Source organism: Muscardinus avellanarius (genome assembly GCF_963383645.1).
Source record: "Muscardinus avellanarius genome assembly, chromosome: 9".
Taxonomy (NCBI): Eukaryota; Metazoa; Chordata; class Mammalia; order Rodentia; family Gliridae; genus Muscardinus; species Muscardinus avellanarius.
The window spans coordinates 25,734,334-25,749,226 of record NC_137795.1 but is presented as its reverse complement, the minus strand read 5'-3'; the positions used below and the strand labels follow the sequence as shown (position 1 = coordinate 25,749,226).

The 14,893-nt window shown below is 38.5% G+C and overlaps 1 pseudogene across 1 annotated transcript; it reads right to left on the bottom strand.

Annotated features, from left to right (window-relative positions):
* Window positions 1-12,689: 12,689 nt before the first annotated feature.
* Window positions 12,690-13,074, bottom strand: LOC308266931 (large ribosomal subunit protein eL22-like; annotated as a pseudogene). The gene has a single exon. The product of its transcript is annotated as a large ribosomal subunit protein eL22-like (transcript).
* Between the last annotated feature and the right edge of the window lie 1,819 nt (window positions 13,075-14,893).

Sequence of the window (14,893 nt, the reverse complement as noted above, 5' to 3'; positions counted from 1 at the left end):
TACTTCAATTCCTCTCTTCCTCCCCCTCCTCCCCCTCCTCCCCCTCTTCCCCCTCCCCCCTCCTCTTCCCCCTCCTCCCTCTCCTCTTCCCCCTCCCCCTCCTCCTCCTCCTCCCCCTCCTCCCCCTCCTCCCCCTCCTCCCCCTCCTCCCTTTCCTCCTCCCTCTCCTCTTCCCCCTCCCCCTCCTCCCCTCCTCCCCCTCCTCCCCCTTCTCCCCCTCCTTCCCCTTCTCCCCCTTCTCCCCTTCCTCCCCCTCCTCCCCCTCCTCCTCCTCCTCCCTACACTAGGGATAGCACTCAGAGTTGCTTTATCACTGTGTTCTATCCCAGCTCTTTTTTATTTTCTATTTTGAGACAGTCTCACTATGTTGTTGAGGCTGGCCTCAAACTTGTGACAGCCCTGTCGTAACCTCTCAGGTACTGGGATTATAGTTGTATACCACCACTTCCAGCTAGTGGCTACATCAAATTTCTAAAATATATTTAACTACACATTTAAAAAAATATTGAAAATTATTCAGTTTACTCTCTCCTCTCATTTACTACGATGAGAACCTTTATACACTTTGACCTTCATTTATTAAATATTGCTATTGTTGTTTAGAGTTTAATTTTGCCTTTCAAAACTATTTTTTCAATCAAAAGATCAAAACCATAATAAAGGAGTATAACAAAATAAATCACCAAAAACAAAAATAAAGAATAATAAACAAAAAATTAAAATGGAAACATTTAAGAAGATATATGAGCACTATTTATTAGATTTCATTTTAATATCTCCATTCTTCCATCTATTTTTTTCAGAAAAATATTTCTTTGTAGTTTTGTTGTGGAATTTTTTTGTGGTACTGTGAATGGCCAACTTCCAAAATCTTTACAAGTTTAAAAATGCTTTTTTTCTTTAGTAACATTTTAGTTGGGTGTAAACTCCAAGCTTGATTATTTTCCCATTATTATTATTATTATTATTATTATTAATTATTATTATTATTTTGGTGGTACTGGGAATGGAACCCTTCTGCCTCCGGGTACACTCCCGGACCTATTTTATATTTTATTTGGAAACAGGGTCTCTTAAGCCAGTGCGGCTGGCTTCGAACCTGCACTATCCTCCTGTCTCTGATTCCCAAGCGCTGGGATTACAAGCATGCGTCACCACGTCTGGCGTCCCTTTATTATTTGATGATATTTCTTAAAAGGTGTTATCTAATCTCCATTTTTTTCTAGGTAGTTTCTTTGTATTAGCTTTCAAACTCTTAAGATTTTTCTTTTAACCTGAATTCATTATATTTAATATGCTTTAATGATATTGATATTTATGGGTATGAATTCATCTTTATTCATTCTTCTTGGTATTTGCAATCAATGTCCAATCAATCTATGGACTCTTTATTTCTCATTTCTATAAAATTTTATTCTAATATCCTTTTCTACCATTTCTTCTGATTCTTTTTGGGGAACTTCTTTCTGACACATTTAATATTTGAATTATATGTTTCTGAGCTAAACTGCCTTTTTTTTCCTTTTTAAATCTTTTGTCTTTTAGTGGTGTGTGTGTGTGTGTGTGTGTGTGTGTGTGTGTGTGTGTGTTGTGTGTGTGTTGCTGGGGATTGAACTAAGGAACATTCTTCCTCCAAGCTATATTCCTAGCCCTATTTTGCTTTTTGTTTTGAAACACAGTTTTGCTAAGTTGCCGTGTACCTTGCTAAGTTGCTGAGGTTGGCCTCGAACCTGCGATCCTACTGTCTCACCCTCCTAAGTACTGAGGTTATAGGCATTCACCACCCTGGCCAGCTGATGTGTTCAAATTTTAATCCTGTTAAATGTAAAGGGTGGTATTTTGTCCCTTTATTGATATGGCAAGAACATCCTTTTTTGCTTTTCACAAAAAAGAAAGCATATTTCTGTTAAATGCTTGAAGTCTCAACTAAAGATTAGAATCCCTTATTTAAACAAATATTTTTGTTTCTTTTCTTGTATTTTTTTTCAGTTTCAAGTTACTATCATTTTATAATAGCTTGTATTAATCAAAAGATATTTTTGTAAGCCTCAGGATAACCAAAATAAAACATTATAACGGAAAGACCAACCAATAAGAAATAAAAATGGAACAATAAACAAGGAATCAAAATGTACTACTGGAATAAAAATCACTTAATTATAAAAGAAGACTACAAGAGAAGGTGAAAGGAACTACAATAAAACTAGAAATGATAATAGCATGACCTTATTATTCCTAATTAATTTAAATGTAAATAGATTATCTGATTAAAAGATTGAATTGATTAAAATTAACACTCCACTATATGCTGCTTAGGAAAAACTCACTGTATGTCACAGACACATAAAGACTAAAGGTGGAGGGGTGGAAAAAACTATTCTATGCAAATGGAATTCCGAAAAAATTAGGAGTAGCTACACTTACAAGAGGTAAAAGAGACTCTAAACCAAAAACAGTATAAAAAGATAAGAAAGGTTAGTATCTAATGATAAAGGGGTCAGGTCAGGATATCAGGGCACATTTATGTACATATAAATAATATAAATAATTACACACAGAGGGAGATTCCATTATAATAACAGCAGGTAACTTTCGGGCCCCACTTTCAGCAATGGACAGATCAGACAGAAAAGCAGCAAATAAGCAGGAGAGTTAAACTGCAGAATGGACCCAACAGACCTCTACACAATATTTCATCCATAACAAAAGGAGCCATCCAGCACAAGGAATGTTCTCCATGGAGATCATATGGCCTTTCACAAGACAAGTCTCAGCAAATTAAGAAAAAAATTAAAATCGTAGTTTTTTTCTGAACACAGTGCAAGAAAATTGTAAATCACTAATAAGAAAAACTTTTGAAACTATACAAATATATGGAAATTACCAACTTAATCCTGAGTGACCAATAGATCGAAAATTATGAAAAAGAATTTTAAAATTCTTAAAAAAACAAAAACACAGTATACCAGTCCTATTGGATATAGCAAAAGTAGTCATAAGGAGGAAGTTTATTGCAATGATGTCTACAACAGAAAAGCAGGAATATCTTAAACTAATACTGCACATCAAAAAATAAGAATAAGAGGTAATAAAACAAACACAAAACACTTCAAAAGAATAAAAAGAATAAACTAAACCCCAAATTCATAGAAATAAAGAGGTAATACAGAACATAATGGAATAAAATATGTAGATTAAAAAACCCCACAAAAATCAACAAAACAAAGAGCTGATTTTTTTTTTTTTTTTTTGGTGGTACTGGGGTTCCTGGAAACCCTTCTACTTCTGGGCTACACTCCCAGACCTATTTTATACTTTTTTATTTGGAAACAGGGTCTCATAAGCCAGCGCGGCTGGCTTCGAACCTGCGCGATCCTCTTGTCTCTGCCTCCCAAGCGCGGGGATTACAAGCGTGAGCCACCATGCCCGGCTTAAAGAGCTGATTTTTATGTTTTAATCTTTATTATTATTATTATTATTATTATTATTATTATTAATTTTTTTGGTGGTACTGGGGGTGGAACCCAGAGGCTTTCTACCTCCAGGCTATACTCCCAGACCTATTTTATGTTTTATTTGGAAACAAGGTCTCACTAAGTTGCTGAGAGCCTCACTAAGTAGCTGAGGCTGGCTTCGAACCAGCGCGATCCTCCTGTCTCAGTCTCCCAAGTGTGGGGATTACAAGCGTGCGCCACCACGCCCGGCTAAGAGCTGATTTTTAAAGGATAAAATTGATAAACCCTTGGCACAGCTAAAAATAAAGAGAGAAGATTTAAATAACATCAGAAGAAAAAAGACATTACAAGTGATACAAAATGAATATAAAGGATTATTAAAAATTATTATGAAGCTGGGTGTGGTGGCACACGTTTGTAATCCCAGCATTTGGGAGGCAGAGACCAGAGGATCTCGGTTCACAGACAGCCTCAGCTACTTAGTGAGGCCCTTTGCAACTCAGTGAGACCTGGTTTCAAAATAAAGAATAAAAAACAGGGCTGGGGGCATAGCTTGGAGGTAGAATGCCCCTAGGTTCCATCCCCAGTACTGCAAAAATAAAACAAGAAAAAAAAGGAAATTATTATGAACAACTATATGCCCCCAAATTTGATAACCTAAAAGAAATGGACACGTTTACCTTACAAACATCAAATCCTGAAGAAATAGAAAACCTAGGATTGGAGATGTAGATCAGTAGTAGAGCACAGACCCAAACAACAAGGGAAAAAGAAAAAAGAACACCTGAAGAACAGACCATAATGAGCAATGAGATGAAATCAGTATGAAAAAGTCTTTGGTCAAAGAAAACTCAGGACAGATGGCTTCACTGGTAAATTGTAACAAATATTAAAAAAAACTAATACTAATTCTTTTTAGATTATTTTTTTAAAAATCAAAGAATAAGGAATCCTATCAAACTATTAGCATTACCTTGATACCAAATCCAGACAAAAAGAAAACAAGACAAAAACAACAAAAAAAGAAAGCAAGCAAGCAAGCAAGCAAGCTATGGGCTAATAACTTTGATGAATATAGATGTAAAAATCTTGAACAAAAGACTGGCAAACCAAGTCCAACAGTAAAATAAAATGACTATTTATCATAATCAGGAGATTCATCCCTAGGGGGCAAGGATGGCTCAACATATGCAAATAAATAAAAATCACAAATCACACTGGGCATGGTGGCGCACGTTTGTAATCCCCGCGCTTGGGAGGCAGAGGCAGGAGGATCGTGCAGATTCAAAGCCAGCCGCACTGGGTTAAGAGACCCTGTTTCCAAATAAAAAAGTATAAAATATGTCTGGGAGTGTAGCCTGGAGGTAGAAGGGTTTCCAGGAACCCCAGTACCACCAGAAAAAAAAAAAAATCACAAATCACATCAAGAGGCTAACAATCATATGATCATCCCATTAGGTATAGACAGGGCATGGAATAAAATTTAAAATCCTTTCATGATAAAAACTCTCAACAAATTAGATATAGAAAAAACATAGCTCAACATAAATTAACAAACCCACCATTACATCATATTGAATAAACAAGATCAGAGAGCTAGCTTTCTAAGATCTGAAACAAGATAAGGACACTTCACCACTTTTATTCAACAAAATGCTGAAAGTCCTTGTCAGAGCAAGCAGGTAAGAGGAAGAAATAAAGGACATACAAATGGAAAAGAAGGAGGTCAAATTACCACTGTCTGCAGATAATTGATCTCATATATAGAAAACCCCAAACTGTGTGTGGTGGTGCACACCTGTAATCCCAGTAACTGGGAGGCTGAGACGGGAGGATTGTAGTCTCCAGACCAGCCCCATCAACTTTGTGAGTCTCAGCAATGCAGTAAGACTCTGTTTTAAAATAAAAAAGGGCTAGAGGTATAGCCTGGAGATAGAATGACTCTGGTTTTAATACCCAGTACCACACACACACACACACACACACACACACACACACCCCAAAACAGTAAGAAAGGAAGGAATGAAAGGAAGAAAAAAGAGAAAAGAAAGAAGAAAGAAAAAAACAAACCTAAAGATGAGCCAGGCATGGTGATGTATGCCTGAAATCCCAATACTTGGAAGGCTGAGACAAGAGGATCAAAGGTTTGAGGACAGGCTCGGCAAATAGTATGACCTTGTTTCAAAATAAATCTGAGAAATGTAGGACTGGGCAGGGCGTGGTGGAGCACGCTTGTAATCCCCACGTTTGGGAGGCCGGGACAGGAGGATCGCGCAGGTTTGAAGCCAGCCGCACTGGTTTAAGAGACCCTGTTTCCAAATATAAAAAAAGTATAAAATAGGTCTGGGAGTGTAGCCTGGAGGTAGAAGGGCTTTCTTTTCTTAAATAAAAGAAAAAAAAAATGTAGGACTGGGGGTATATCTCAGAGGTAGAAGGCACCTGGGATCAATCCATCCCCAGTACCACAAAAAAGTAAAAAAGAACCTCCCAAAGATTCCACCAAAAAGTTAATAAAATGAATAAATTAAGTTTAGCAAATATGCAGGATACAAAGTCAACATATAAAAATCAGTAGTGTTGTTATATGTCAATAGTAAATTATCTGAAAAAGATATTAAGAAAGTAATTCTATTTAAAATAGCTACAGGCCAGGCGTGGTGATGCACGCTTGTAATCCCAGCATTCGGGAGGCTGAGACCTGGAGGATCGCGGTTCACGGACAGCCTCAGCTACTTAGTGAGGCCTTCGGCATCTCAGTGAGACCTGGTTTCAAAATAAAGAATAACAAATAGGGCAGGGGGTGTAGCTTGGAGGTCGAATGCCCCTGGGTTCCATCCCCAGACCCGCCCAAAAAAAAAAAAAAAGCTACAAAATACTAGGATTAAATTTAAACAAAGTGAAAGATCTCTATAATGAAAATTATAAAAAATTAGTGACATAAGTTGAAGAAGATGCATACACACACACACACACACACACACACACACACACACGACATCTTGAGTTCATTGATTGGAATAATATTACTAAAATGTCCATACTACCCAATGTGATTCAGAGATTCAATGCAACCCTATGAAAACCAGTAACAATTTTTGTGTGTGTGTGGTACTGGGGTTCCTGGAAGCCCTTCTACCTCTGGGCTACACTCCCAGACCTATTTTATATTTTTATTTGGGAACAGGGTTTCTTAAGCCAGTGAGGCTGACTTTGAACCTGCGCAATCCTCCTGTCTCCGCCTCCCAAGCATGGGGATTACAAGCGTGCGCCACCACGACTGGCAAAACCAGTAACATTTTTAACAGAAATAGAAAAAAAAATCCTAAAATTTATATTAAACCACAAAAAACTCCAAAATAGCTAAAGCACTCTTGAACAAAAAACAAAGCAGGGGACATTACACTATCCAACTTCAAAATATATTACAAAGCTACAGTAATCAAAACAAGATGGCATTGGCATAAGAATAGATAAATAGAACAATGAAACAGAATCGAGGCTTAGAAGTTAGCCCACAAATCTATAACAAACTGATCTTCACAAAAATGCTAACAACACACAGTGGAGAAAGAACAGTGTCTTCAAAAAATGGTGCTAGAAAAATTGGATGCCCACATGAAGAAAAACTAGATCGTATACAAAAGAAAAATCAGCTCAAAGAACATTACTAGAAGAAAACATAAAGGAAATGCCTCAGGTCTTTAGAATGGGCAAAGATTTTTACTAAGATAAAAAGCACAGGCAATACAAGCAAAAATAGGTAAATGGAGTACAACAAGCAACTCAGTATCAAGAAAGAATAATCTGATTAAAAGTGAGCAATAAAATCTAAATAGTTAAAAACAAGAAATTAGAATGTACAACAATTGTGTGAGAAAGGGCTCAACATCACTAGTCCTCAGGGAAATGCAAATTAAACCACCACGAACCATCACTTCACTTTGGTCAGAATGGCTATTTCAAAAACACAAAAATATCTTGATCTGGAGGCACACGCTTATAATCCTGATAACTTGGAAGATCGAGACAGGAGGATTGCTGGTTTGAGGCCAACCCCAGCAACTTAGACCCTCAGCAACTTCATGAAACCTTGTCTCAAAATAAAAAATAAAAACACCTGGGAGTATAGCTCAGAGATAGAATGTCTTGGTTCAATCCTCAGTATCCCCCCCCTCAAAAAAAAAGCAAAAGTACTAAGAACTGTCTCCAGTGTACTATTGGTGGGAATGTAAATTAGCACAGTCATCATGGAAAACAGCATGGAGTTTTCCTCAAACATTAAAAATTGGTCCACCATATGATCTAACAATCTCACTATTGGGTATATATCCAAAGGAAATGAAATTATTATTATTATTATTATTATTATTATTATTATTACGGTTCTGGGGATGGAACCCAGGGGTATTTGACCTCTGAGCTATACCCCCTGATCTATTTTTTTTTATCCTTTATTTTGAAACCGGGTCTCACTGAGTTGCAGAGGGCCTCACTAAGTAGCCGAGGCTGTCCGCGAACCGTGATCCTCTGGTCTCAGCCTTGGAAATGAAACTATTATTGAAGAGACATTTATACACCCATGTTTATTGCAACACTGTTCACAATAGCCAAAATCCCCCCTAAATGTCCATCAGCTGATGGGTGGATAAAGAAAATCGATACATACAATATATACACATGGCAGGATACCATTCAGCCATAAAGAGAATAAAACCCTGTCATTTGCATGGACGTGGGTGGAACTGGAGAACATTATGTTAGGTGAAATAATCCAGACACAGAAAGATAAGTTCCTCATGATCTCACTCATCTGTGGAACCTGAAATCACGGACCTCATAGAAGTTAAGAATAGATGTGGCGGTGCATGCTTGTAATCCCAGTGCTTGGGAGGCTGAGACAGGAGGATCACAGGTTTGTGGCCAGCCTCAGCTACTTAGGGAGGTCCTCTGCAACTTAATGAGACCCTGTTTCAAAATAATAATAATAATAATAATAATAATAATAGAAAAAATACATAGGGCTGGAGGTGTAGCTTAGAGGTAGAATGTCCCTGGGTTCCATCCCCAGTACTAGGAAAAAAAAAAAAGAAGTTAAAAATAGAATAGTGGTTACCAGAGACTGGGGAAAGTAGGAGCGTGGTGGGGGTGGGGTCTTGCACATGCTAAACAAGTACTGTACTATTGAGCTACATCCTTAGCCCAATATGTGTAATTTTTATATGTCAATTAAAAATAAATTAAAGACAAAAATTAAACAAAACCAACAGTTCTGCAAGATCTTTCCCAGTCTCACCGGAACTAGCAGTTCCTTCCATGTTCTCTTGAATTCTGTAAGATCGCCATAGATTGTAATTATCTACTTACCCGTCCATTTCCCTAGGGAGAGTTTAAGAGCTTTTTGAGGGCAAGGAATAACTGTCTTTATATATCAAACATTTGCATCATTGCCTGTCAAAAGTTGTCATGAAATGGTTTTTTTTGGATGAATTTTCAATGACAAAGAGAATTCATTATGGTTTTAAACCAATCTCTCTCTCTCCTTTGAAGTTTTTATTCTGGACCACCCTCCGCTGACAGTTGGAGCTGCTTTGATTTGGTATTGTTCAATTTTTTTTCTGTCCCAGAAGGTTGCAATCATATCATGTAAAAAGGGACAAGCAAACTCAGCTCAGTCCTCTCATTATATGGACTCTTTGACACTCTTTTGCAAATGACAGGGTTCAGCAAGTTCTCAACCAAATCCAGCAATGGCACTTCCCCTGCCGCATTTTGAAGCCAACATGAGGAAGACAATCTGTCTGTTTTTGGTTGGTTAACACTTAACTCGTCAAAAATATGTTTTGTAACACATAGTCCATGTCCAAGAGGTCTTGCAAGATTTCCAAAGCTTTTCCCACACTCTTTTTCTTCTCACCCTCAAAAAAAGAAACAGTGTTTTGCCAAAAACAAATTATCCCAATTCTCAAAAAGGACTGTTCTTGCATAGGAATCTTCAAGCCCCAAGAGTTCATTTTAGGCCTGATCTTGGCCAATACTCGCTGCGTGGAGTCTGCACGTACTCCATCTGCCTCCTGCACCACCACCTCCTCCTAACCCCGCAGGCTGCTGGCCTGGAGTCAAGGCGGACTGGAGATGGTTGGGCACTGGGGGGGGGGGGGGGCGGATCTGGGAAATGTTTGGGATTTATACGCTGTAATGCTTCCCGACAGCTCACTGAGGTCAGAGGCTCAATTTGCCATGGGCAGCAAGAGATTCTTTTCTCCTCTTTCTTCAAACAAAATGAGGGCCTTATTGCATTTCACTTCAGATTTTACCTTGTCACCAGGTTGAACTCGACTGAAGGAAAAGAGAGGAGATGAAATTTTAGAATAAAGAGTTTCCTGTTTGTTAACAACTGGAGTAATTTCATCAAAAGTCTGAGGTAGAACCCGTTTTCTTTGTGCAATGAAATGCTTTTAATATAATTAAAAGCATTTATTTGTAGGAAACAAATAAAAATGGAAGTAAAATTATGTATAGGAAAGAAAGAAAAACAATGCAAGAATCAGGAAGTGTAATTTGTAGAAATTCATAAAATCTCCTAGGAAATATCTCAGATATATTCTAACTGTTAAAATTAGGACTCTGGATGTTTCTTTTTCTCTGAGGAAGGTCAGCATGTGGGAAATATGTGGATGTCTTTGCTATGTCTTCCCACCACGGTAGTCTCACTGACACTGCCTGAGAACAACCTTTTCTACAATATTATTTTATATTATTTTATTTTTTTGCAGTACTGGGGATGAAACTCAGGGGCATTCTACCTCTGAGATACACCCCCAGCCCTATTTTTTATTCTTTATTTGGAAACAGGGTCTCTCTGAGTCGCAAAGGGCCTCACTAAGTAGCTGAGGCTGTGCACGAACTTCGATTCTCCTGATTCAGCCTCCCAAATGCTGGGATTACAAGCCTGTGCCACCACGCTCGATACTTTTCTGGAATGTTCTGAGAGCCTTCTGGAATCCAATATCTGCTCAATGTCATTGTACCTACTACTCTCAGAAAACTTTGTCTCAAGTGCAGGCCTGGTCATAATGGACTGTTTCTAAGCCTTTTAGCTCATTAAAATATCTTACCTTAACTTGTAGAGACCATCATGGGCCCCTACAACTCACACAGTAGCCTGCAGTCAACCTCCACTCTGTCAATCCAATGTAATAGAAATAACTTACACACAAGATTGTTAACAAGTTGAGCTAGTATAACTAAAGTAAAAATATAATTTAAAAACTGGACACTAAAAATAGCCAGGGATATTTATAGAACAGTAAATACAAAAGATAAGTTATTGAAATTAAACCCTCAATAGACAGGTTAAATGACAAAGGCTGCTGAATTAGTGAATTGAAAGACAGAGCAGGGTAATCTATCCAGAAAGAATTACAGAAACATGAAGAAATAAAATGTTATAAGGTACAATATTGGTCTATTAGAAATTCTCAAAGAAAAACAATATATATTGAGTTAGGGGGAGACTAATTTGAAAGACTGTAAGTGATATATTTCCAAATTTGAAGGAATATATAATTACTGAGACTGAAGAACCATAGCTTCAAGAATATAAACCAAGGCAATTAAAAAAAAAATACATGTACGCTGGGCATGGTGGCGCACGCTTGTAATCCCAGCATTCGGGAGGCTGAGACCTGAGGATCGCGGTTCGTGGACAGCCTCAGCTACTACTTAGTGAGGCCCTCTGCAACTTTGTGAGACCCTGTTTAAAAATAAAGAATAAAAAATAGGTCAGGAGGTGTAGCTCAGAGGTCAAATGCCCCTGGATTCCATCCCCAGCCCCGCAAAAAAAAAAAAAAAAAAAAAAAAACTCCATATATTTCATAAAAAACTATAGAATTACCAAACAGAAAAACTTTAGCAATAAAGAGAGAAGATACTAAAAGGGAAGAAAAATTTTACTAACAGAAAGGTTCTCATCAGCAAACTGGAACATCTTTAGCAATCCAGGAAATGCAAATCAAAATTATGCCAAGATTTCACCACATTCTAGCCAGAAAGGCAATCATCAAGAATACAAGTAATAAAAAAGACTGGTTGAGGATGTGGTGAGAACAAACACGTATACACTGTGGATAGAATTGTATTTTACTTCAACCTCTATGGAAATACATGTGGAGATTCTTCAAAAGACTAGGATTGGAAGCGCCACATGACCCAGCTATCCACTCCTCAGTATTTACCCCAAAGTCAGCGTACTGCAGCGACGCTCTCATATCCACGTTTACAGCAGTGCAACTCACCATAGCCAAGTTGTGGAACCAGCCGAGGGGCTTATCAACAGGTGGATGGATAGAGAGAATGTGGTATAAACATGCAGTGGAGTTTTATTCACTCATAAAGAAGAATAAAAGTATGTCATTTACAGGAAAATGAATGGACTTTGGAGACAATTATGTTAAGCAAAATAAGCCAGACTCAATAAGTCAAGGGTTCTATGTTTTCTCTCCTGTAGGAACTAGAGGGGGAAAAGGAAAAAGCTAGGGGGAAACGGAAGAGACAAGTAGAGGAAGGAGACCAGGGCAGAGAGGAGGGGAGGAAGAGGAATTAACCTGACCAGGTAGTGTTATATATGTGTACAAATACAATAATGAATCTCACTACAATATATAGTTATAATGCACCAATAAAAACAATCAACAAGTCAGATTTTAAAAAATGGAACAAATATATTTTTCTAATGCATAGCGGAAATAACTGTCAGTTTAGAATTCTATACACTGATATTATAATTTAATGTGATAGAAAAGGAAAGACATTTGGACAAAAACTGAAGCAGTTTAATACTCACCAGCCTATTATTAAATGTATATTTAGTAAAAATAATTTATTTCAAAGAAAGAAGATGTAGAGATGAGCAAGATGATATTTGTTTGCTTATTTATTTATTTATTTATTTATTTAGCAGTACTGGGGATGGAACCCAGGGACATTCTACATCCTTCCAAGATATACCCCCTGCCCTATTTTTTAATTCTTTCTTTTGAAACAAGGTCTCACCAAGTTGCAGAAGGCCTCACTAAGTAGCTGAGGCTGTCTATGAGCCACGATCCTCCTGTCTCAGCCTCCCAAATGCTGGGATTACAAGCGTGTGCCACCACACCTGACTTTTTCTTTCTTTCTTTCTTTTAGTTCCCAAGTTTTATTCAAGAACTTACACAAAATATTCCAGATATATGAATTTTAATCCTCATCTTCCTCCTCTTCTTCATCCTGGTTAATCTGAAAGTAATGTAATTCATAACTTTCTTTGCGGTTAGCAACTACTCGCAACCAATCACGTAGGTTATTCTTCTTCAAATATTTTTGGTGAGATATTTCAAATACCTTTTGGGAAAAGGCACCTCGGACGTCACGGTGATTTCGCTCCTGCTCCTTTTCGATGGTCACAACCACCAAGATTCCCAGCTTTCCCATTCACTTTGATTCTCTCCTGGAAAAATTGCTCGAAATTGGCAGCATCCATGATTCCATCTTCTACAGGGTGGGTGCAGTCAGGAGTGAACTTCAGAACCTGCTTCTTTTTTTTTTTGCACCCCTTCGCCAGAAGCTTTTTCATAGGTGCCATGGCGGCAGCCGAGGCAGAAAGGTGACTTTTTCTTTTTAATTGGTGTATTATAGTCACACATCTTAATGGGATACAGGATGGTAGAGGCATCCATGCACACATCACTCATTTTGCCCTTCCTCATTTTCCACAGGAATTATATTTTATTTTTTAACTTTTAAATTTATTTTTATTTTTTATTTTTTGCAGTACTGGGGATGGAACCCAGGGGCATTCTACCTCCGAGCTACATCCCCAGCCCTGTTTTTATTCTTTAGTTTGAGACAGAGTCTCACTGAGTTGCAAAGGACCTCAGTAAGTAGCTGAGGCTGTCGAGAACCTTGATCTTCCTGCTGGGATTACAAGCGTGCGCCACCACGTGTGGCGGGGAATGATATTTTAAAGGTAGAATCCATATTCCCTATGAAGAACAATGGCCCTGTATAGAGGAGGCAAATTTGCTTTTGGGGTTACTTACTGAGGTTTGGGCTTCAGTTTTCTATTATCATGGTTTCATTGTTTTATCAATGCTGATCAGCATTTTATGGATACTTATTTGGCCCTTAGCACATTAGCTTACTAATTTTTGGTGGCTGTTTTATCTTATGTCTCCAATAAGTTTTTCTTTGAATTTAATAAAAATATGATGTCCTGTGTCAAAGTGACCTTGGAGGGTCTGATTAAATTCTGAAGGTTGCCTGGCATGGTGGTGCACGCTTGTAATCCCCGTGCTTGGGAGGCAGAGACAGGAGGATCACGCAGGTTTAAAGTCAGCCTCGCTGGCTTAGGAGACCCTGTTTCCAAATAAAAATGTAAAAATAGGTCTGGGAGTGTAGCCCGGAGGTAGAAGGGCTTCCAGGAACCCCAGTACCACACACACACACACACACACACACACACACACACACACACACAGAATTCTGAAAGTATTTTCACGGAATCCATTTATGGCAAAATCTTGATTCTTCACTTTAATTTTATATTCTGAGTTTATAATCTACTTGTAAGTTTTGGAAGGGTAACTTTAGGGATCATTTTGTTGTTAACAGGACATAGAGAAAGCATGAGTAAGCAAGGCTATTTCAAGTCTCTGCATGCTGGCCAGTCATGTAACGCCCATGGACTACGTTCTCCTCATCTGGAAAATGGGGTTAATAATCATTTCCTCTGAGTGGAGATGACGATAAGGTCATCAGTGTATGTTTGCTTCTTCCAGCTCCATGTTGTATCAGAGAAGACGGAACTGATCCCCAGAAGATTTCTTCTCTGGGGTATGGGCGTGTGGGAGCGTGAGCCAGACATTGGTATGAGTGGACAGCAGATCCTCGTCCTCCTCTAGGTCTCCACCTACCCCTTTTTAGAAACCTGAGGTTTCAGGTCATAAAGATTGTGTCCCAGGATACTTCTCTTAACTCTTGTGGGACCTAAAATGTAAGATCGAGTCATCAAATGTACCACAAGGAAGACCTCCTCCGGAGTGAGTGTGGTCTGGCAGTTTCTGCCCCCGGGCATCATGCATCCTCACCTCCTGAGTTTCTCATCTCTGGGATACGTCGTAGAAGGATGGCTTTCCCTTTTCTGGCTAGTGTCTCCCACAGTGTCTGTGACTCATAAAAATAGCGCATGTGTTCCTCTCTTGATGGCTGAATGCTCATTCACTGTTCTCCATCATACCTGGCATAACCTGGTGGTTAATGGAAGGCTTTTAGCTTTCTGAACAGAAACAAGTTACATAACTAATTTGATTGAAGAGGAAGCATTTCTCCTGGGCCACCATCTTGTAGTATAATGCCCTCTACTGTGGAGAAGTTATTTGAAATCCCCTAATTGGGGTCCTGTT